Source organism: Lagopus leucura, unplaced genomic scaffold (genome assembly GCF_019238085.1).
Source record: "Lagopus leucura isolate 7727_CA_CO unplaced genomic scaffold, USGS_WTPT01 Super-Scaffold_100002, whole genome shotgun sequence".
Taxonomy (NCBI): domain Eukaryota; kingdom Metazoa; phylum Chordata; class Aves; order Galliformes; family Phasianidae; genus Lagopus; species Lagopus leucura.
This window is the reverse complement of record NW_024962263.1, coordinates 18,354,708-18,380,365: the sequence shown is the minus strand read 5'-3', so window position 1 is coordinate 18,380,365 and position 25,658 is coordinate 18,354,708. Positions and strand designations below refer to the sequence as shown.

At 35.8% G+C, this 25,658-nt stretch overlaps 1 long non-coding RNA gene across 1 annotated transcript in view; it reads right to left on the bottom strand.

Annotated features, from left to right (window-relative positions):
- Positions 1-22,517: 22,517 nt before the first annotated feature.
- Positions 22,518-25,658, bottom strand: part of LOC122178515 — a 29,764-nt gene continuing 26,623 nt past the window's right edge. The window contains exons 3-4 of the long non-coding RNA XR_006178363.1: positions 23,097-23,183; positions 22,518-22,620 (exon numbers count right to left, since the gene is read on the bottom strand). This is a non-coding gene — a long non-coding RNA (uncharacterized LOC122178515). The remainder of the gene's footprint in view (positions 22,621-23,096; positions 23,184-25,658) is intronic.

The following is a 25,658-nucleotide window of genomic DNA, read 5'->3' as shown; positions in this document are numbered from 1 at the left end:
GGGACAAAATCCAGTGCTGGATTTTGGGAACTTTTCAAACAAAAGCACATTTAGCTGCTCAGCACCATATACATTAAACATAATTTTGCAAGCAGGGCTGGGATTGAATGCAAGAGGTAGGACAGGTGTTTGAATGGGGAGAAGTAAGCCCTGAGAAGGAGCAAAAAAGAAATTGCTTCCATTTGCTATTTATACATTCTCTGGCTTGCAACTGCAGCATGTATGAATCAATGCTTTAATAGACAGTCTTCAGAACATTCTCCCTCATGTCACTTCTTTCTGATTTTGCATAGCTCCCATCTCAGATCTCGTGATCTGGAGGATGGGTTGCTGTCATCCAGATGCTCTTTCTGTGTTACCTTACCAAGAGGGAAGCAACTTCCACATCTCTTTACCAGGGAAGTGGTTAGATTAGTAACACTGGAGGAAAAGGGTGAGAAATATGACAACTCTGCAAAAGTCCATACAATTCAATTTGAATTCACACCAAGGCACCTTCCAAAAATGCTCTCCTCACTGCCTCCAATGAGAGAGGGAAAGCTGGAGCCTTTCATCCTACCAGCCATTTGGTGAAATGCTGCTGACATGGAACAGCCAGGGTGACGGATGAAAACAAAGCATTTTGTTTTATATCTTTTTCAGCAATTATCAGCAACTAAGCCAGAAATATGAATATGCACCAGATACTGAAAGCATAAATCACAAGTCATTTGTTTCTGCAGTAAGCAGTATGACAAGCAGAGGGAAGTCTTGATGCTCCAGAAAAGCACTTCAAAGGTAGAATCTACGCTATTCTTTCTTCCTGTGTATGTGTACATATATGTATAATAAATGTATACATGTACATCCGTACCTAGGTATTTCAAAGATTTCTCATAGGGAGAAGCAAAGAACATCCGCATAAAGAGATTATGAGCAGTACTGCAGGATAATTTGATACAAAATTGCCAGATATATTCTTAACAGCTGAAAATTTCTGTACCACTTCAAGGAAGAAGCTGACACTTTGAAAAAAAATTACCCTTAGTGAACTCTGACACTTCTAAGCCAATATTTCAAGACTAAATATAAAGGTTTGGTGTTCTTGATGTTAGACCACTTATTTTACTGGTACAAGTGTTAAAAGAATCTACGTTTGTCATAGGAAAGGTGCTTCGTGAACTACAAAATGAAATTAATGTCTGGAGCTGCAGCAGTAGTGCTGAAAAAATTCCAGGGAAATTTGGGTATAATGCATGGAGTCAGTATTGACATACATTCACCTAAGGAGTCAGTGGACTCACGATTTCAGCTGTATAGCAAAACAGAAACTTTGTAGACTACATTCAGGAAGTTTGTTCCCCAGAACTGAGAGCTTGTGGCAGTAGTTACAGAGGTGGGTAGGTGGGAGGAAAGTGGGTATTTTCATACCTTCAAGTATGTGGATTTTTACATGTTTTGGAGCAATAAAAAATGTAGATGAACTAGTTCTAAAGTAGAACATATAGCTCTACCAAGAACTAACAAGTTTCTACAGATTTAAAATGAAAAAAAGTTCAGCTTTTGCTGCTGTTTAAATCATCTTTGTTAGATAAGAAGCTCCAGTTAATCATTTATAGGATATGCCTGCAAAACCAATCTCTCTCTTTGTTGGTAGGTTAATATGCTAAACAAGTATTGATCATCTTGCAGGTAACTGCTAGAAACTGATAATTCAGCTAACATTCGACCAGTTATAAAAAGACTTAGTGGTTCATTAATAAATCAGGTAATGAAAAAATCCTGGTCATGTATAGATTACAAATTTCCTGTACCCTAGGTACATTAAGAATGTTCAGATCATATTGCAATAACGTTACCGAGTTCAGTCCAACTCTTTCTCTTAGGCACGTGTACTCTAACAGCTGTAGTCAAGAAAAATTAGCACAGCTGCTGCCAAGAATTTCCCTTCACACACACAGAACAATTATACCAGTAGTTCTCATGTTCTTGTTCTAAGGCATCAGGAATACCCCTGCTACACCCACCTCCAACAGAAACTTTCCAGTCCTCCAAATGTAGTTATATACTTCTTTCCTTTCTCCTACAGTGAAAGGGCTAAAAAAAAAAAGAAAAAATTCTCCCAATGTGTGCCATCAACTTTGTAATGCATGCAAAGGAATAGCATCACCCCTGAAAATTAATATCATTAACACTGGCTATGTAATTGCTTGTTGTTTTTTCCTTTTGATTAAATTACATCATTATTTTTGTTCTCAGCTGCAGTGGGTAAGAATCAGTCACAGTAAAATGTCTGAAAACAGTGAGACTCCCTCACATCGCTATTTCTCTTCCTATTTAATAAACACTTCTGATTCAAACAGAGCTACTAATAGATATTCTTACAAGTACCATTGCATGAAGAGAGAAATTTTCTTAAGTTTGTATGTGATTTACTATGATAGGTCTCTAGAAAAGATAGTCTAAAATTATCTCAATGACTGCAATTAACAATTAGTTCTAAAGAGTGTAGAAGGAAAAGTTGTCAAGGAAGATATATAAATTAATGTATATCTTTGATATGCATCACAATCTAACAATAACTGACTCACCATATCATTGCTATTTCTATGTAAAAGAGGACCTAAGAGTAATAAAATGTAAAAATACTACATCACAGAATATTGTTGCTTTTCTATCTTTGCATTTCTTAACAAAAATCATGTCCAAATTGATCACAGCAGTCAACATTTTCATTTTTATCGAAACATCATTTTCTGATATAAAATGATGGGACAGAAATTTTCAACTTCGATGAGTGGATGAACATCTTTATTAGCCATCTTTATGTTCTGCAAAAATCTCAGATTGTGCCTGCTATATATTATGATTTAATTTTTTAACTTGGTAATGTGCACAAATGTTCAGAGGGAATAGGGCTAAAACAATGCCATTTGTCCATGGTCTCTGAATATTCTTTAAGCCATGTATTTCCTTTAAAATGGCTGATTAGGAAAACTAAATTTTTTAACGCAGGTTAGCAAATGCTAAACAATACTGATCACAGAGGGAATGGCAATGCTGCTGATACTGCCTTGGCTCCTTCAACACTAAGCATCACTGGAGTATTTTCTAATAAAACAACAACAGCTGTTCCTAGATATATGATGCCAATAACAGTTGCCAGTCACAGAAAACTTACAATAATACAGTCATTTGCCTGTAGTATTGCATGAAATGACAGGTAAAACATACTGGCAGAACTTGGAGGAAACAACATAATACCTGGCATTTTGCTACCTGTTACCATAAAATTCCAAGCTAATCAGTCCCTCTCCAAACGCAGAAAAGCGCAGATGGTACATAAAGGGCATCAGAAACAGCACAGTGATTCAGCCCCAAGTCTCAGTCTCATAACACCATGGGAAGTAGAAGAAAGACCCAGCTAAAGACATTGAAATGATTGACTCAGACATAAGGAGACTTTTCTGCCTATCATATGGAATTTCACATTAGTGTACATGCAGTGGACACCATTCAACCTTCAAACTTGCATAATTGGGATATTTCCCAGGAAACCAGCACAACCAACATAACTCTGTAACAGTGTGTACAGCAGTGACCACTGTAAAATGGGATGCTCCCTGATAACTATGTAAGGTTTATGTGCAATTGATAATGTTTCTGTAAATTGAAACCTGTTAAGAAAGTCACTCTTAAGTCTTTTGAAACTAGTGAAGGCAAAAATAATCGTTTTTCATTCACAGGCCAATATTAAATCCTCACAGATTATGGTTCTTTCTGGATTGTTGCAAATGGCAACTTAGATACCTTGTTTTTCATATAATATATGAACAGATTACAGGCATGTCTGATTTCAAATTATGAATATTATATTTGGTTGAATTTGGTGGCTTTTACAACCATCCTTCCCAGCTATAACAGGTTTTTTAAAGGAAATTTTACTTAAAAGTAGAGAAATACTGATAGGCAAAATCTTCTTGGACAGCCTGAAGACAGATTTTCTTAAAAATTATTTCCAGGACTTACTATATACTTCTTACCTTTACTGAGATAAAGATATTTCTTCTCTTAGACTCCACATTCAGTAGGCTCAGAGCAGATAAAAAGAAGAATTCTAAAATCAGAACTTCAAAAATGAGAATTCTAAAATGTTACAAGTTGATGGTGAGATTACTGTTGAAGTGAGAACATCCTTTTCATTGAAACCATAATGCTGAAATACCCTGGAGCTGATTAAAGGAAAAAGTGGATAATTTTCTTTTATGTAGATGATTCTATAGGATGCTGGAGTCCTCACTTTATTTTTTTTCCACTTCTTACAAATATTAAAATGCAGTCTGATTTCTCTTTGCTCAGTATACCAATGCTTCTTATCTACAGGATCATGAACTCCAAAATCTAAAACACCATTCACAGAATCACTGAGATCAGAAAGAACTTTTAGAGATCATTTAGTCCAAGAACTACTGTTCACAGCCATGTCCAGCCCGACTCTGAATGTCACGAAGGAAGGAGACTCCAAAACCTTGCTGAGTAACCTGTTCCGGTATCTGAGTACTCATGCTGAGAAGAGTTTTTACATATGTTTAAACATAACAATTGCTGCTTATTGCTTCATGCCTTGTCTGTGTGCACGTTTTCCACTCTCCATCAGATATTCATACATACTGGCAAAACTCCCAAGAATCTTCAGTTCTCCAGGCCAAACAGTACCATATCTCTCATATCTCTGCTCTACCTGATATGATGTATGCTCTTATTCCCGTATCTCCTTCATGACTCTTCAGTAGACCCGCTCCAATATGATCATGCCTCACTTAGGAACTCAGAACTGGACTTAGCACTCCAAAAGAATTTCACCAGGGCTGAAGCAATGGATGACCTCCCTTGACCTGCTGATGATGCTCTTTCCAAACAAATTCAGGGTGCTCTTAGCCTTCTTTGGTAGAAGGAGACAAATTTGCACTGTATCTGTAGTAATTTTACTTTGTGATTATATTGCGCTGTACTATAGGACCAGAGCTGGATTTTGAAAATCACAGAGCTGTTATGCAGAGATCTTCATTGCCAAATCATCACAGCTTTCGGGACAACTGTATTTAGTACAGGGTTGTAGAGTCAATTAGTATCTAATCCCAGTGCTTCCATTAACTAGATTAACCTAGTTTCTGATTATAGCAGGAAAAAGAATAAATCCAAGCAGACTTCTGACAGAGAAAGAAGCCGAGAGGAAGAAAAACAAAAGACAAACTTCTTGGATGCTTCCAGTGTCTAAAAGCTGAAATTGACAAACTTTTCATTTAGAAGTGTCTAATGACAAAACAAAACTGAAGCATATTCTTTAGAGGTAGTCTTACAGCACTGTAGCTGATGAGGAATCCCTGCTACAAAGGTGTACTGAGCAGGCACAGCACACTCAAACATACTTCTTGTTCTGAGATTCCAGATCTGCTGCTAGCATGTTCCTTTCTCTTATGTGCTGTTATCAAATGGAAAATTATGAGATTGGCCTGAGGATTTTGACACTGCAGTGGAGATACCACTGATATCCATGATATCACTGAAGGAGAAGCTCCTCTGCCTTATATTCCTCTAGCCAGACAATGAGACAGTTGAAGTAATGTTCAAGAAACAATGTTCAAGAAACAGACTGATTATTATTCTCTATGTTTTACTTGAAGAAGCACTCCAGTTCTACCAGCCAACTACATGCTTCGTTTTAGGAAATGTCACTGACTGTCATTTATCTAGATTAAAATAAACAAACAAACAAAAGCATAAACAACAAAACCCTCCTAGAATGCTGCTCAGGATGTGCTCTTCTTGTCCCATTTACAGCTCACTACAATTTGTTAGAATTGATAAAAATGAAAAATTTCACTAGTATGTTTTGTTCTGTAGGCCAAAAAAACGAGAAATAACCTCATGGTAAATGGTGGCAAATAATGAAGCAGACACATATGTTTGCCTTTTTTCCCTGAGCATAAACAGAACATAGAATTTCTCTGACTAATAAATTTACTTTCATTTTAATTAAAACAGAACATTTAGTTAGATTTCCTCTGAGCTGTCAAAGAATTAAATAGATAAATGGCTAGCAGGGGAAAAGATGACAACATTTTCTTTAGTGCCCCAATTGTAAACATAATCGATTGCTACCCATCTGTTCACAAAAGGTGTTTTGGAAAGACACATCAGACAAAGCCTTATTTCCTATAAAAAGCTTTACTAAAGCACTTTGCTTTTGATCTTGTAACTTCCAAAATGAAAGAATCTTTTTGCAAAGTGGAAACTGCCAGTTCTTTTTCAACGTATCTTTATATAAACTGTCATTATTGGTTTACTCTTCCTGCTATTAAATCACAACTACTGAAGAATGGCTCCCTATCACAATGCCAAGCACACAGATTCTAATCAAGACTGAAACTATTATGTAAGAATCACAGAATGGCTTGAATTGGAAGAGAACCCTAAAGATTACCTAATTTCAATCCCCTAACCTTAATCTGGGTCATCTTTCCACTACCAGAACAGGTTACTCACAGCCCAGTCCAACCTGATTTGATGCCACCTTCCAGTGATGTAACATTCACAACTTCTCTCCCAGCACCTCACCACTCTCATTTAAAAAAAAAAATCCTCCTTACATCCAATTCAATGTCATGTACATGAAAAGGAGAAAGACTACTCCTTTTCTATGGTATTTAGCCTAACTACCAAAGTTTGATCAATGCATATTGTCCAGGAAAATAATAGGTTTGGTTTTTTGTTTTTGTTTTTTGATAGTTTATTCACTTCATGTCCTCTCCTTCTTATCTCTCATTCTTTCAGACTTAGGGATATGTAGTTAAACAGTTAAACTGGAGAAATACAAAATAAGTCAGGTTGCATCCAGCAGTACGAGTAGGATGAATGCCATCACTCGTCTCTACTATCTTCCAATCTGTTCGTTTTCCCAGAAAAGTAAGAAGGAAGAGCTGCAGAGCTACAAATGGTCAGTCTTACCATCACGAAATCCCTTCCAAGTTAGTAGAGCAAATCCTCCTGGAAATAATTTCCAAGCTCTTGCGAGAAAAAAAAAAAAGCTGTCTAGCAAGTGTAGATTTACCAAGTATAAATCCTGCCTGTCCAATGTATCTTCTATGGTAGAATGTAGACAAACACAGCAGTGCTGACTACTTTTCTTGAATTTATTAAGGTCTTTAGCCCAGCCTTCCACAGTATCCTTATAGTCAAACTATGGAGTGTTGGACCCAGTAGGCCACAAGGTAGTAGAAATCCAACTGAAGCATAAATCTGTTTCCAGAAATATGTTTGTCAAGAGTTGATACCGGTTCAGATACTTATTATTGTCTTCATCAGCAATACGAATAGTGAATCACAATGCAGGCTGACAGATGACATCAGATTGGGGGGAGTGGTTAAAGCTAGGGAGGGATGGGGTGGCATGAGAAAGTCTATTCTCAGTTGGCTCTGCTGAAGAAAATAAATTCGAATTTTCAGTTTTATAGGAGCAGCAGTGAGAAAGAAAAAATGTATTTATTAATAAAATGCATGTGTTAATAAAAGGGACAGACATAGCTATACATATGCAGAGGACAGACCTATTTGAAAAGTAGTATTTTTACAATATTATTTCTGTGTGTCTGAAAAATATGATGTATACACACACAAAAACATTTAAAAGGTTAAAATCAATCTTTAAAGAAATTTTTAAATAGAAATATCTGCAGCATTTTTTTCAAAGCTAGAATCTTACTATTTCCTTCCAGTTCTTTATAGTGGAAGGCTACAGATTAATGATCCTTTTTTTTTTTTCTTCCAAACGCTTCAATAATAGTAGTAGTTCATAGCTGCAAATGAAAACTCAGCATACAGTATGCATATATTTATGCAACTAATATTACATTGCTTGAAGATGATTGTTGCAGCACTTACAATATAAAGACTGTTTTATGTTCAGATGGCTCAAGTTAATACTAGTTACTATTATTTTCATTTAACATCCATTTGATTTTGACCTTACTTGCATGCTACATTGTACCACATCTGAAAATATTTGCTGCACAGACACTTAGTGGAAACAGTACATCATCATGACTCAAATAAATAGAAAAAAAAATTGAACTCCAGCATTGTCCTGTTTTGTGTCAGTGCAGTGTCAGTTTTGATAAACAGATATTAATTCCAACACAGATATTAGATTTGGAGGTTTATTTCCATGGCCATGACCTAAGTCCTTTCGTATGTCTTTAATTAATAATGTATTATCTAATTTCATGGCTCATATTTTTGCATGTGTTTTTAAACCAATCCTATCAATTCTAAAAGACTCCTTACTATCACCACAGTTTTAAGATAACCCACTTGTCAGTTAATAGTTATTAACTTGCTGCTGTTAATTTTACAAAAATGCAAGTCCAAGGAGCTTATTACAGAATGTGCACTTTCTTAGAAACAGGGCAGGACACAAATATCTCTGTTTGGAAACAGCAAAAAGGTTCTCTAAAATCCTCACTCTACTGGGAAAAAGGACAAAGATTCAGAGGCAGAATGCTCAAGTGGCTGGAGATGCCAGCTGCGCAGTGGCAGCAGGCAATCAGGAACCAAACTGATCGGTTGTGTCAGAACTGCATGTATGACAGTGAGGCTAGGGTGGATACATACAAGCTAAAGATGCTGGAAGACAGCTGTTTCCAATTGTGAACAGACATTCATACTTGTTTTCTCTTGTTATTTCTTAGCCAAACCTCTGCCTCCTGTAGGTAAGGTTGGCTCTGAGATTCACCTGTCAACACACACAAAAAAAGTGAAGAAACCCTTGCTGGGTCCAGACAAGGCGATGCAACATTATTCATGCTTAAACATGCTTAAAAGTTGTTTGTTGACTTGTAAGGTGCACAGGATCTGCTAATGCCAGGGAAATACCAATATTGCAGTTGTGACAATGATTAAATTTATAGATTGAAATCTCATGGATTTATCTCAGATTCCACCAATTTTTGTTGCATCTAAGTGACATCTAACGTGGCTCTTAATTAAACTCAAAATCTCTTTTAGAAGTAATATTTTTTCACCTTAAGATCAAAAAATGTCTTTGTAACGCAATGTAGGTTTCAATATATTTTAAGCGCTAGTCTGTCTTTTCAACCAGAACATTTTCTATTAAGAGTATCATGTTGAACTAATATTTTGAGTGAGAGGCTCTAGAGACAGCATGATTAAAATGCTCTTAATTGACAGTGTTTGAAAGAATAAAAACATACGGGAATGATGACAGAGATTACACTCACAGCTGCCTGATAAATTGGATATAACTGCCAATGGAGAAATTAAGAAATAAAGTGTTTAGTCAGTGTCAAAGTCGTCATTCTCAAAATCTAAGACAAGTTCCATCCTGCTTCATAACTGACAGCTGAAACATGCCAGGAACTTAAAAACACTCTTCTCTTTCTTTCTTATAGAGACAATCTGCAGACAAACTCTCTAAAATCCATTCATTTCTTTCCTGTTATTAAGGAAGAAGGCAAAACAAATTGCAAAAATTCCAGTGATAGAGTTGCTATTTCTTTAAATGGAGCGCATGGCTATGATTTTTATCAGTCTTAAATTTCACATTTTGTTTTGTCAATAGAACCAATTTCTTGACATTCCACAGATTTCAGTGTCATCATGTGCAGCAGAAGAGAGGTATATACATTTACAAGGCTGGCACTTCATGCAATTTTAGCTTTTGTTATTACTGGAATAGGATAGAACAGAAAAGTTCAATTGGCAAGGACCTTCAAAGATCATCTAGTCCAACTGCCCAACCTTTAAGGCTAACCAAAAAGCATATTACTGAGGGTATTGTCTTCTCATTGTCCTCTTGAGCACTGGCAGGCATGGAGCATCAACCTCCAGGAAGCTTTTCCCAGTGTTTGACCACCCTTGTAATAGAGACTTTTCCTAATGTCCAGTCTGAACCTACTCTGGTGCGGCTTTGTGCTATTCCCTCACGTTCTGCCATTGCTGAGCAGGAGCAGACCCTGGCACCTCCCTCTGCTTTCCCTCTGCAGTGAGCAACGAAGGCTCTCACTTTCAGGCTCCTCTTCTCCAAACCAGGTTAATATCAAGCTAGTCCCAGGATTCCACAAAGATCCTTGTGTACAACCTAATTACAGTAATCATAATCTATGATTACAGCGGACAAAATTGGATCTGTGTGTGTTTTCAGGATCTTTTAATTGTCACTGCTGACTTCCTTGCATTGTTCATTTTAGGATATTTAGTACAGTTTAGACTGTACTAATGTTATCATATTCTTCAACCACCAGAAACATGTCACTATTTCTCAATTAATTTAAACACTATGTTCATATTTAGGAGAAATCATCTGTGACAGAAACAAAAGTTTTTGTTCCCATACGTCTATTTCCAATAATCTTAAGACAATAATTAGTACTGTGTACAACAGCAATACAAAAAATCATTTAGCAGTAAACACTAGAGTACACTAATTTTTGTTAAATATTTAACAAACTGAAGATCAGCTCCCATAGCATATTCACAAAGGAGCTCCACAGCATGTTCAATTCTCCATTAACTTCACTGAGGTGCAGTAAGATCACCAAGAGTTCACTAACTCTTCACTTCACAACCAAGATTTAAGTCATCTGCTTTGAATTATGTCAACATGATTAATTAACAAAGAACTCATTAGTAAGACCTTCATAAAATGCAGATAAACGGAACGAGACTTGGGAATTAAATTCTGCTACTGTTAACAAATTTTACTATTGTTTCCTCATGTTTACATTACTACTGAAGGCTATCTAGCAGTTGGATCACTAAGAAAGGTGACAAGTCACTTTGCTGGTATATTACAAAAAGATATAACAACACTTATATATTCCACATATGATATGGATGTAAAATATTCATGCTATGGAGGTGTGTTTATGTATGTGAAAAGTATTACAGAGTTCTGCATGGTCTAGGAGTAAACATCCATCGGTCAATGAAGAAAATGAAGAATGTGTCTTCACTTACATGTACATACATATACTTAGGACTGCTGAATCAGAAAAAAAAAGACATCTGGGGACCACATACACTAAGATATTTAGATATTTTCACACAAGAGTTTCACTGAAAGGATTCAATGTAAAAAACCTCCTCTGTAAAAGGATCTTACACTATATGTTTGATGTGTTTTATTTATTTATTATTTATTATTATCTTTTATTATTATTTTTAACTGTAAAATCTAGCTCAAACTGCTCGTTTGAATTTCTTGCTACCTTTTGTGGTTTTCTTTCATAAAACCACAGAAAATAATTTTAGATTCCTCCCTCTGCAATTTCTATGTCTTTCAAGTACCTCATACTGTGAGATTGTCCATAATATACAAAAAGGTTCCTGTTGGGGAAATAACAGAAGTAGCAAATCTCTCCATCTCTCAGGATTTGCTACTTTTTCTTATTCCCGTTTCAGTCCTAGAGTTGAAACACAGATCCTGTGATATATTGGTATTTTATTCCCTTGAAAAATTATCTCATTCAATTCCCTAGACTTTTTTTATAATGGCTTCTTTTTGACAAAAGAATGAAAATTTATTTTCAAGTGTTTTTTTCTTCCACTAGCTCTTGCAACATAGTGAAATACTCCAATACTCCATATGCCCTTACCATTACAATTTCATCTATATCTTTTGAGTCTTATGCTTTTAACAGGTATTAAATAAAGTTAGTTTCAGAGTTTTCAGGAATTATTTTGATTCATACTATTCCCTCCTTGTCTTTTTCAACGTCATTTAAATATGATACTTTTTTTTTTTTTTGTATTTTTTTATTTTCTATTCTTTCCTTTGTTCGTTTTTTTTCTTTTGTTTTTTCCTTTGTTCTCAGTATAGAAAAATGCAAATTTCCAGGTATTTACTGGTTTTTGGATGTGGGCATTTCTTTTCTATTGACATTTGCTCTCATATTTGTAAATTCATGCAGTAATTCTCACATATATATATATATATATATATATATATACATACTTTTTTTTTTTTTTTTCCCCTCCACTGCTGGTACATTTTTTCAACCTATTTTTTCTGTCTGTGACTGCTACAACGTTATCTTATTCCTTGGAGATCAAGAAAAGACCTCTTTGTGCTAAGGAAACTGTCTCTGAATAAAATTCTTATTTTGAATTTCATACTTATGCTCTTCCTTTTCAAAGGAATGGGTAGATTAAAATGTTTAAAGAAAAGGATTCTGTCCCTTTTCCCTCTTTATAATTTGTTCTTCAAACAATTATTGCTGAGTACCAAAACACTTTAGAAATGCCTGTGCTGAAAGGGGGAAAACTGTGACTGACAACTTTGTTTCTGAAATACAATCTTCCTCTCTACTGCCAGAGTAGAGCAGATTTTCTGTGTTCTGTACAGAGCTTTCTTGAGAATTGATGGGAGACCATAAAGCAAACTACTACTTTCATTACATTGCACTTCAAATGCAAGATGTATTTCTTCAGCTGCATCTTCTTGAACATAAACATAAACCTTAATTTACTTGTGCATTTCTACAGAAAGTACTACATCATACACATGCTTCCAAGATAATGAACAAGAAAACATCACGGAAGACTGCCGTCCCTGACATAAGTGCAAGCTAATGCAAACGTAACTGTTTGTGAAATTGGTTTAGGACTACTGGTCTCTGGAAAATGTTCCCACAATTTCCCTATTGGAAAGGCACAGAAAAATTGAAGTGAACATCAAATAATCTGTTTTAAGGGAAATAACTGCTTGATGAATCAGGCATTATACATACTTAATTTAAAGGGAAGTAAGAAAATTTCTTTAGGATGATATAAGGAGATACAAATGGAATGGTAAGCCACATACTAAACATTCTTGAAAAAAGAAACTGAAAAGCCAACAAGCTACCAACCAGCAGTAACCCAGTATAACATGGAGATCCCAGCCCATCTAACACTATATTACTGTTTCCATTGCAGCTGACCACTCAGGCTTGGATAAAGGATAAAAAGTTTACCATGTAACAAAAAAATCTAATTTAAATGTATTAACTGAGAAGTGTCATCTCTGCCACTGGGGGACTATCCTGGTCTTCAAAAAACATGCAAAAGCAGATGCTTTGAGGTACTTATTATCTCTTCTCTTCTAAGTATAAACTTAGTTCATTGCTTGAAATAAATGGGGTTTAAGTATTTATTTAAATTCTTTGCTTAAAGTGCAAATGTATCAGAAATTTCTTTGGCAAAGTAGATCTTCACTACCTACCTATACTTAATAGAAGGTGGATGAAACAATGCTACAGTAATCAATTAGAAGTAATTTGAAGTTGATCCTCTTTCCCCTTCTACCAAACCATCGTAACTCAAGGTTACTTTGATCTACAGCATGATTTCTGTTTGTCACAAAAATCACTCACTCTCATCCGTCCTGATGTTCTATTTATGAACTTCAATAACAAGAATTTGATACTAAATATTGTCCTCTTCCAGGACAGTCTCAGCAAGAGTGTTGTGTTATGCTTCTGTTTCCTTCTTTGAAATGTCTTTCCTCTTTCCTAAATATGAGGCAAAAATTCCAGCAGATATCCCATTTGCTACGTGTAAAAACTACCACTACCAGACACTCCCTGATTCTCACATTTTCACAGAATTTTCATATCACTACTACTATTCAGTCTCTACTTTTTGCCTTCATTTCTAACATTACTCATCCATAAATTTTTCCTTAACATGCCACTGCTGTCTCTCTTCATTGCACATAATGTGAAAGCCTGAAATTTAATCAAGATTAGTGTACCAGTTTCCATACATCAAGTGAAATGCCAATATAGAAGTTATTTTGCAGTAGGCATCTGTCAACATTTCTTGCATGCACTATTAATTAGTACAATATTTACTGCACCAGGGCAAGCAGGGCACAGACAAGTAAAGCGGCACATGGTTACAATGGTCAAGGTGCTTAAAGCTCAGATAAGTGAAAAAGTATAAGCCTAAACCTGACTGTTAGAGATAAAACCTCAATTATGAGCTCATTCTCCATATTCTTTCCTCTCCCTTCTGACCTGATACTAAGAAACTTGAGAGCTAGAGATGCTCTGACAAACAGCTGCAGTTTTGATTCAATGTGGCTATTTCCCAATCACTCAGGACCGCTGACTCCCACTTAATTAGCTGCCAGTGAAGTTGTCAGTTCCTTTTCACTCTTTGCATGTATTCCAGATTGTGGAAATGTGATCATTTTCTTACTTTCTGAATGCAATTTTATTACTTTTAAGTATTTCGAATACAGTTCTATGGATACTACATTTTGTCAGAAGTATAACAGTATATATACTGTTATACAATAGACATGCAAAACATACATACAGTATATACGTATGCATACCAACAACAAACCTAATCAACACAGAAGGGCTAATAGGGGGATACTTATTCACAAAACCTCAAAAAGCAAGCATCCCTTCTCATCCAGCTCTTGAATAAAATCCTCCCATGGTCTGAATTTCACATGATCTGATCAGAAACCTGAAATACAGCATTGGGTTTTTTTTGGAGAAGTACTCTGTCTTCTAACAGATTGTTGGAATATTTTAACAAGCAAAAAGCCCTTCCAGTAGAGAAAGCAAAGAAAGCAAAAAGAACACTGATTTTTTGGCACTAGAGAAGTGAACTATATTTTACTGACGTTGTAATGACTACAGATGGTGTCCCACACACTTAGGCTAGTAAATGGAAAAGCACAACAGGAAACAACAAACAAAGAGTGACAAGTGCAAAGAGACAATAAAATGTACACCAAACTTCATACTCTGAGTATGTTATGGCTACCCTGTATAATTGCAGTAACATAAGCCAACAGGACCCAACAGATCACCTAATCTGACCTGGTGCAAATTACAGTGAATTCAGGATGGAGCAGGAGTGTGAGTTCCTGTGCAACAGAGCAGAGCCAGGGACAATTCTGGGCCCTACCATGAGCTCAAGGAGTTCATGGTGGAGGCAGTGGATTAGATATGCTTGGGTGACCCATGAGGACAATCCATAATCTGAGCTGAAGGAGAACACAGCTACTTATCATTCCCTCAAGGCTCCTTACACAAGATGAGACAAAATAAAATTATATTCACTTTCCAGCTGTAAATCTGCTTATTACTGTCATCCTAGCTTTGTGAGAAAGATACATCAGTCAGATAAGTAAACAGGATTTTCCATACTGCTTCAGAATACTGGACCAACACTACTCCATGTCCCATATTAAGACCAAGATAAATCACAAAAAAGCTTGTATTCATGCTCAGAGAAATGTGTTTTTCAGTGGTTGTGCTTAGGAACTTAGTCCTCCCTGAGTCCAGAGAAAAACTGGTGAAAGCCCTGGAACCTAGGAGTACAAGGATGGAGCTCTTATATAATGAAAACTGAAAGCATTATGATGAGCATGTGGAAGCCGAGTAGAATAATCCTATTTGCTTCTGAGCTTTTGAAGAATGATTAGAGTAACTCAGATGTTAACAAGTTCTAAGGCTAGAAGGATAAACAGTACAACCCAATCAAACAATTTCTACCAACCAGAAAAGCCTCACCATAAAAAACATAAAAAACCAAAAAACACAACAACAAAAACAAAAACTCACTTCATCTTACTGTAATAAGATACTGATATGCTTTCTTTTTCCTCAGTTTATTAATTAGGCTATATTAATTTTCCTTACATCCAGAATGTTAGTAAAATTGTGATTTTTGATAAAATTTTCAAAGTATATTGTTACACTTCCAACATCAGGACTCCAAAACAACAAAAAATGAGCTATCTTGTCTAAGGCTGAAATAAACTGAACTCTTCAGCTCTCATTATGGAAGACTTATTTTTCTCATCTTGGATAATTCTTTTGCCACTTTGTCAACAGTACTGAGCAACAAAAGCAATCTGAGCTATATACAGTATTCTACCAGTGGCCTTTCAGTGTACGGAAACAGAATATCAGTTCCCTTTTTTTCTTCTTTGACTCCTACTCAGTCAAGGTCCAATTCAGACTTTCATTTTTACATAATGAGGTACTGAAAATTTCCTGCTAAGATCATTTTCTGTAAAGATTCATTAGCACTTTCCTGACAGAGTATTTTAAGAAAAAAGGTCTGCCATCATAAAATAACTTTATCTTGCAGTATTAAAATTATTTCTGTTGAATTACTATAATTTCATTAGAAGATACAAGATCATTCTACAAGTAGTGTCTATCCTTTCTTATAATTTGTTACATTAACAATATACATTCCACTTGCATATTGTCCTAGGTTATTTTTAAGCTGCAAACTACCAACATGAGATTATGTACAAACCTAAATGATTCAGATATTTAACAAAAATGATTACCTTGTTCCTTACGTAGATTTCATGGTCTGAAATCACCTCTTTGAGAAAAGGTTTTTGATATTTCAGTTTTGAATCTGCATAGTATATGCAAACAACTATATAAAATAAGATAACTTGAATATACATGTTGCTGGTAGAAAAAATAATGCAGACAATTAGGACTACACGATATCAACCCTCATGTATTACTAGATCAGATGTTCAGCATAAGTATAAACTTAAGACTATACAAATCCTAAAGATTTCTTTCTTTTTATACTCCACATCTTTTGTGATCAAGTATTCAACTTTATTTAAAAAAAATAACAACAGAGGCTCAAAAACATTCTGAACATTTCCAAAGGACAGAACCACAGAATCACAGGCCCAGGTTGGAAGGGACCTCAAGGATCAGGAAGCTCCAACCCCCTTGCCAAATGCAGGGTCACCAAACTCCACATTTAATACTAGACCAGGTTGCCCACGGCCCCATCCAATCTGGCCTTGAACACCTCCAGGAATGGAATGCATCCACAACCTCTCTGGGCAGCCTGTTCCAGCACCTCACCACTCTCATAGTAAAGAACCTCCCCCTGACATCCAACCTAAATCTTCCCTCCCTCAACTTAAAAACATTTTCCCTTGTCCTGCTGTTATCTACCCTTCCAAAGAGTCACCTCAGTTTTATTATGTGCTCCTCTTCTGATTATCTTAACATTAGGTGGTGCTAATTAAGCAGTCATATGAGAAAGAGGAGGCCTGTGCTTCTTTTCAAACACGTTTCTGTCCAAAAGCATAAAGACATGTGGGCCAGCTGAAAAGATGAGCTAAAGTTATTCAGCAAGAGGAACTTCAAACCCATGTTGTATGAAAGTTAAACAAAATTTTATTTAAACGTTTATTCCACAGAAAATAATATGTTGTTTTGTTTTGTTTTACTTCATTTGTTTTATACGAAAATTTCTATATAATAGAGTTTTGAGCTCTGGGTAGGAACCTGTGTGCATCAAGTATAAATGCATTGATGGTATGTCAAATGTAAAACACATAACTATAATATTCTTAACTTCTGTGTTAGTGTATCAACCAGAAACTGAAGTCATTCATTATTAAAATGTGCAACTTTTATAAATACTATAAATCTCAGCGCAGACTTACTTGAGAGAAGTAATTATGCTCATATCTAGATTCATTTTAAAGACTCTTTTTTCCATTGGTTCCCAAAAATAACTGAAAAAGTCTTAGAAGGTCATAGAAGAAAAAGACCTTATAAGGCCTAAGAACCTGAAAGGAAATATAGCGAAGTCAAAAGACTATCTCCTGTGCTAGGAGAAAGAAAGAAAAATACTTATTTTTACATTCGTTTTCAATTTATACATTCAGTTTTGATTTTATGATCTGAAAATCTTTACTTTTCGTAATATTTGTAGTCTTTGAAAAGAAAACCAAACAAACAAACAAAACTCCATAAAATCTAGCAACATTAGATGGCATCAGGGCCCTTTAAACTCTCTAGTTTCACTGTACCAATTTAGTGGCTGAATTTTTGTTTTCATTTTTTTCATTGATGTGAAAAAGCAATAGAGGGCAGACTAATTACCTCTCAACACAGGTATGAAATGGTTGTTATATATTGCTAAGTACCAAATGGTAGCTGGCTTTTATGTTTGTAGATGAGTGAGAAGTTATTAGTAGCCTTGGTTTCCTAAAGAGCACACAGGCTGGCTTTGTCCACGCTGTCTAGTTTTGTACAAGCAGTAACACTGGGGTTCAAATGTTGCCATTTGAGAGGAAAAGAGAAAAGATTTGCTAAATATCTACAAATTCTGCACTATACTTTAGCTAAATTCTTCTGACCCATGTATGAAGTAACAGTCTACTAGACAGTCACTTCAAAATTGAAAAAATAAAATGATTAAGTTGCTAAGACAAGTAACAATCTTGACAGTGTTGCACTTCCCGGTATGAAAGCTATGGCTGTTCCTACTTTTTTTTCAAATTTGCCAAAGAGAATTACACTGTAAAAGATGAGAGTCCAAATATGATAATACCACACATCTTGCAGTTTTGTCTTTAAAACCAGTGGGCCTCTGACCTCTCCCAGCTGTGAATCTGTATCAGCTTGATTCCTAACAATATTATTCAGTCTCTTCCTCTACCAAATTCCTGTACTCTCTTCCTTCTGATACCTTGGAAATGTAGGAAGTGGATGAGGAAAAAGTATGTGTTATCTCAAGGTAAAAGTTCTAGCTACTACAACAACAGCAGTAAACACACAATAGTTTAGGAAAAGACTGAGTGCGTCATTTTCAATTACAGTACTCAGAATTGATTTAGATTGTGTTCTATGTCAAAATACAGGTAAACAATTCATTTTTTAAAATCAGTTTGCTACTAACATGCCAAAACAAGGGTTTCATTTGAGATTCTGTAGCAAGTTACAATTGTTATAAAATTTACCAACTTTTTTTTTATGAGACAAGATACTTCTGATTTCAAACAGCTCATCAGATAATCCCTTAGAAACAACTGAAAGTGTAGCCAAAGTAAATATAAATTTAGAACTAAATCTAAATGGAAGAATGTCATTTATGTATTCATTTCTTTAAAAACTTATGTATTATCTAGTGGTCATACTACTTAATACTACATGAAAGACAGAAACTGCAAAATCTGCCTAAGTTGTGGGTAAATATTTCACGGGTGGAGACATTAAAAAACAAACAAACAAACAAAAAAAAACAACAAAAGGCAATGAAAGTGCTGAAGCTCATCTAAGCAGCAGTAGTTCAAAATCAGAGAAAACAATAAAGCTTATAACCCCAATTATCCAGAAGTCTAAAGGGACACAAGAAAATTTGAGATAATTGGAAAAGCCAGCTGGCAGGCTTCTAAGTTCCTTGATCCCAAACACAGAGTTCACACTTACTAACAGCCTCTCCTACTCCCAGGGTTCCAAAGCTCAGTGAATGGAGTTGCACTCAGCTCAAGAGTGCATACCTCACAATGAGGATCAAATTCAGACATTGAGGCTTGAGCACAAGAAGACCTCTATGCTGATGTCTGTGTAGTCTAAATTTACATTCTGGAATAAACCATGAAGAACAGTTCTGCTTCCTACAGCTTTGTAAAAATGTGATGGTTAGGAATTTGACAAGGTCAGCAAATGAGAGAATTTGGGTAAGAGAGAAGCTGACAAAGAATTACAGCTGGAACTGTAGCATCATATTTAAGTCAGTATTATTTTTGACACAAACATTAATCAAAGATGGCTCTCCTAGATTCCATGGCCAAAACTGATTAACTACAATTAAGTATTTACAAAGATATATTGGTTTTCAAAGCCCACTGATATTGAACACGTATTTATAAGATCTCTCTGGTCTCATTATTACAGTCTCCATGTATCAGCATTTGAACAATGCTCTTCCAACCTGAGAAGCTTTGCTTATTTGGTTTTGTACTTAAGGAACAATATAGAGGAACACTGAAAGGTGAAACAAGTACGTAAAAGTCCGAAAGAAAACACAAAGAAATCCATTTTGTACATCCCTCATCAAGCTTACTAGCCGCTCATGACCCATTTTTAGCATAACATCGGAATCTCCAAAGACAGACAGATAAGTCCACTTAGCAGAAAGCTGTAAATAGCTACAGAAAAGCTGGCTTAGGCATAAACTAACTAGCAAATAAATACTTCTGTTTAAAATACAACCAGCCCCAAGTATTACCTTTCTGCTACCTTGGGTAAATGGTCAGTGTTCTTCCAAAATATCTACAACAGCTGCCCCAAAAGTAATGTCTCCTATTTTATTGTATTGACCTGTGATGTCAGAGCGGATGCTGGTGGTATGGCAGTAGAAGTTGAACCTCTCTGCCAATATTCTATTTCATTTTGTTGCCACGCGATGGATGGCAACAGAGTCACAGTCTGACACAATGGCTTCTGATATAGAGTGCATAGGAAGCAAAGGTGTGGAATTAAAATCTTCCATGCCGGAAAAAAAAAGGCATCCTTTGACATTCATCAACACTTGCTGAATGTTTATGGAGATCAAATAGTGTACGTGAGCACAGTGAGGCGCTAGGTGGTGGCAGTGGCATTAGTGGGTCACCTCCATTGGTGCAGATTTTAAGAGAGCATCATGCAGGCTCTTGTTCATCACAACTGAAAATCCATAGCTAATGTAGGTGACTGTTGAAAAATAGCATTTTGTAGCTGAAAATTTGCTCTATCAAATAGTATTATTGTGCTCTTTATATCTGCTGTAGTGTCCATGGAATTAAGAAGCATTACTTTTGGAGCTACCTATGTATAATAAGATTTTACTGAACTCTGTGTTTCAGAGTTATTGGGCCCTGCTCAGTGGAATTCTGCAAGCAAATGCTTTTTACCTTTTGGAGGAAAGCTAGGGCTTTAGTGTTCCTTAGGTATTATCCAGAATCAATTAATCGTTAAGCTTCTCATACTCTAACTGATAAATTTTGATTTTTAGCTGAGGAAAGGAACAGAATCAAATATTAAATGTGATCAATAACCTTGCAGGTTACTTCATGTTACTAAATTAGAAAAGGTTTTCAATCCATATGAATTTATTATACAAAAATACATGAATATCTATTGACTTTGCTACATGAACGCTCACTAAACGAAATGTCAGTGCACACTGTTCTATGCCACTCAGTTACTCTGTAAACTGTTGAACAGAAAGTTCTTCTCTCCACATAGAGATGTAAGCCATACACTTTTATAGAGTTATGGTGAGAAGATATGTTGCATATGGCACTTGAGGCTGAGGATTTAGAAGAGGCTGAAGAACTGTGATGAGAATTAATGGGCTGATAAGATTCAGCTCAGAAGCTGTAGATATATTCTTATATCTCCTCCCCAGATTGTCTTGTCCAGTACACCTCCATGCAAAATCTTAAACTTGAGGAAATGAAAAATCAAGCTATTTTACCTGAATTTGCTCCCAAAGACTCTCGAGATCAACACCAGAAAGTTTTCACATTAGTTCCCAAAATTGTAACAGATTTAAGCAAGTTTATAACATACAATTCAAGACTCTTCTTCCCTTCCCACAATTTCTTTCTCAAAGCTACTGAAAAACAAACTGTAATTTTGGAAGGTGCTCAAAGGAATTAATAGAATTTTCTAAGCGTCCGAGTATGAAGCAACACAAGAAAGTGGATGGAATACTGCACTACATCAGTATAAAGTATAATTTAAAAGAATGGACACTTAGCTTTTATTTTTCTAGCCTGAAGTGGTTAGGAGTGTTTGGTGCATTTTCTGTGAGGCTCATACTCAGTTCACTGAGGCACAAAAGCATTGAGAGTACCACTGTCAGAAGGTAAGTACTGGGGAGTAAGAACAGCAGGTGAAAGCCACATTGCCTCTCCTTGCACAGAAACTTCTTAATTGATCTGACCCTGTTTCTGACATCTTTGGAGATGGCTAAAACTTACCTATGCTAAATACTGCAGAAGACTTCTTCAGTTTTTAAATGTGAACATCAAATACATTTTAAGATGCAAATTTTCTGAATCAAACTAGAAGCAACAGTCTTTTTCTTATTGCATGACCAGGTCACTGTTGGTGTTAAGTGAATTAAATACATAATTTATTGAATTGTCTCTCTGAGGACTGCAATCTATCTGATCAGGTTCAGTATGCCATCACTATTTTGGAGAGATTACAGACATTAATTTTTTCTTTCTTTCCTCCTCCTATTCAAGACCATTCACAGCATCATTTTTATAGCTATCATTCACCTGCACTTTATATGGGAAACTGAAGAGGTTTTTATTCCCAGGATAAAAGATCCTGATTTCAGGACTTCTACCTCATAAGAAAGAATTGTCCAAACACTTCGCGGGCACCTTGTATTGACTGTTTTTGTTGAGAAGTGGCTATTTGCTGAAGATTGAGGTTCAGACTTCATTTCTAGTTTTTACTCTAGCTAATTCTTAGAAGCAAATGTTAGACCTTACTCTGAAAGCTAGATCCAATGGAACAATTCTTGCAAGCAATAGACTTTGCACTAAACCCTACTGATGCTGACACTAGTAACATTCAGATAAATGTAAGGACAACACAATATAATGAGTTGCAAATTGTCTTGATGTGAACAGCTCTTACAGGACTCTCTCTGCTGAACCAAAAATTAGGACAAACATTTATTATTGGTTTTTACTTCTCAGAGATTACTCTGGTCTTGCTGCCAAACACGAAGACCTTTGTTGATGCCCAAGTGAAAGCATGTTGGGATAGGCAGCTGGAAGAGAAGGAAGATAAATACATTGATTCAGTGCACTCACTCAGCTCCTTTTGGGAGCCACTAAGGAGGGATAGCATGATTTTCTTTGCCAAACTCCCAGTTTTTCTACTTGTTGCCTTTTACCATTTTTTGAAAACAAAAAGACAAGTTTGCATCACTGATCTGTTTTCTAAAGTCTCTAAAAAGGAAATAGTTTTGACATTTAATACAAATGGTGAAAACAAGCACATGTTTTGAATGTAACACTTTAGTTTCTTGGTACAAGCTCAAGCTTAAAAGCATATATATATAAATCCATATGCCATTTCTTCTAAGTAAGGAATCCCATTCATGTTTCCAGATAAAACTAGGTATCTGAGAGGAAAGATTTGTAAAGAGGAAGCTCAAATACGAACTTAATATTGTATGTAAAACTAACTGCTTACAGATTTTGAACATTACCTCAGCATTTTTTAAATAATACAAATACAAACCCTGGGCAGAGGAAGGGGGACTGAGGAAGCTGTCTTCAGGCTGTTTTTCTTCTTTCTCTGGGCTTCCACATGGTCTTCCTCCATGACCTTGAAAAAGTAGTAACTCCACTTATGAATGGGACACAGCCAACCTTGAAGATTCAATCAAAACCTACAGAGAGTCCTGATGCTTGCAACACCAACACACTTCTGATGCCTTAGGAATTCCTCTCAGGCCAATCCACAACCTTCTCGGGTCATGAAGTAAAGCTCAGGTGTGAGCAGGTCTTAGGACTGAGGTTATGTAGAGTGTCTTTGGCGTTTAGAAAACCACATATTCTGCTTCCCTCACAGGCAGCCTACCTTCGTTGTTTTGCTCTTCCTAATATGATGAGAGCAAAATTCAAAATTTCTTACCATATTGTTTTCATATTCAAACAAATGTTACAAGAACTAATGACTAAGAGGAGGTGAAATAATCTCCTTCACGTTGTTTTTTTCTTCCCTGAAGAGATGCAAAGACATTGAAATTAATACTTGATTTGACAGTGTATTTTAGGGTCAAAAGGAATAAAGAAAAGTTCATATCTACCCACTGACTGCCTAAGGCGACATTAAAAATGAGCCAGTCAAGCAGAATAATGACAGTGTTCTTATTATGTCCCAAATAAGACAAAACCATCTTCTGTAATCACTACACATATTGCTTCTGCACTCCTTAACCCTCATGAAAACCATGGCGTTATCTGGCATTTTGCTGGGAAGGAGATTTTTTTTCCTATGAGAGTGGTAGGAAAGTAGAGTGTGTGGGTTTCTTTTTTTTTTTTTTTTTAATTAAAAAGTGAAATAAACCAATCTTTAAAAGGGCATTCTGACAGAAAAGAAAAAAACAAAAGAAAGATCTTCTCATCTGTAGTTTGTCAATTATACAGAGATTGTAAAACAATATCCTTATGTTCTGTTCAGTAGATCGGCATGTAATTGAATGTAGTGTACATTTGTGCACGTCTTTGTCTTTACATAACATTAAATGATTAGTGTCACAAAGTGATTTTTCATTTAGGCAAATTGTAACTTGAAGAGAAATATCCTCTAAGTCCTGCCGATCAAAACCAAGCTACATCTTTCTCTTCCACTCCCAAAAAGTAGCAAGTATTCCAATCCGATCTCAACAAGAGCCAGTAACAAGTTTCCTGTTTGTTTTTTGTTTTGTTGTTGTTTTTCTGATAAGCCTTTTTAAGTTGCTAAGCATACATCTCTTCACCATTATTTTCACATCCATGTTCTAGAGGTGTGCAAATACTGTTGCTGTGTTTAATTAGAACTCTGGTTTAAAAGGGATCAGGTATTCCAAAGTACTATTGCTTATAAAGCTTGGAGCTTCAAAATTTCATAGAATTTGCATGGAGACAGAGCAGCTTTTAATTTAAAATCCTGATTCCCCTTAATATTTTTTATGAGAAGCTGACTGGTAGGAGTCTTGGCCTCACATCTCTCTCCTGCACATTTCATGCTATTACACTGCTCCTTTCTGCCCCCTCCACCCAGTAAGTGCAATCTCTGCTTCTAAAATACTAAGCCTGGCCTGTCTTGTTTATGTTAAATGTAACAGCCTTTTGGCACTTAGTGTAACTTTTATAATATCATACTATGAAATTTCAAGCAGTATTATTCATCACTACTAAGCGCTTCTTCCTGAAACAGAAAACTTTACAGACATTTCCAAGTCTGAAAAAGAAATGTTGATTAGCAAAAAGCTTTAGATATTGATGGTCTACTTCCAGAATGAATGAGAATACCAAATTGAATGCAAACACTGCCTAACAGTTTAATTCAACCAATCTCACTTGCTAACTTTTCTTTCCATTCTAGCTCTCTATTCTCTTGTTTCATTACACTACTAGCAGCTATCCTTACATAGCTTGAATATTACTTCTTCAGCAATAATACCCAGTACAGTGCCCTGTGCTCTGACATCAGCTCCACCCAATAGCTCCATGTGATAAAACCAAATTCAACTACATTTATTCATTCTATGCTAATTCCAGACGTGGGCGGTATGGACAATATTGGTCCATATTTTACCAAATGTGGTGAACATGCCTGCCCTTTCCATGTACAGCCCTGCGTTGCCAAATTATAAAAGCCATACTTTAGAGATATTTTCAATGACTTGTTAGGTGATTATCTAGTGCAGTACTGATGAAAATGAGAAAAAGCAAAGATGACTGCAGTTTAGTTTTAGTTTAGTTTCTCTTAATGCAAATAAGCAGCTGGAAACTAGAACCCATTCCATAAACCTGAAGCTCATTTTCGCCACTCTGTGCTTAATAATTATGCTCAAAAATGTTTGAGAAGATTCAAGATCAATCACTGAAATACAGAGGGGCTTTTTATTTAAGAAGTATCCATAATTTTATGTCAGTATCATTATATTATTTCAGATTTGTTGTTTCTTTTAAATAATTAACAAATTGCACATCAGCAAACTGACACATTAAACTGACATAAAGCCAAACATTCTTAAATATTTAAAAACACTTTGCAGAATTTTTCAATTGAATCAAGAACATTGTCTTCTGA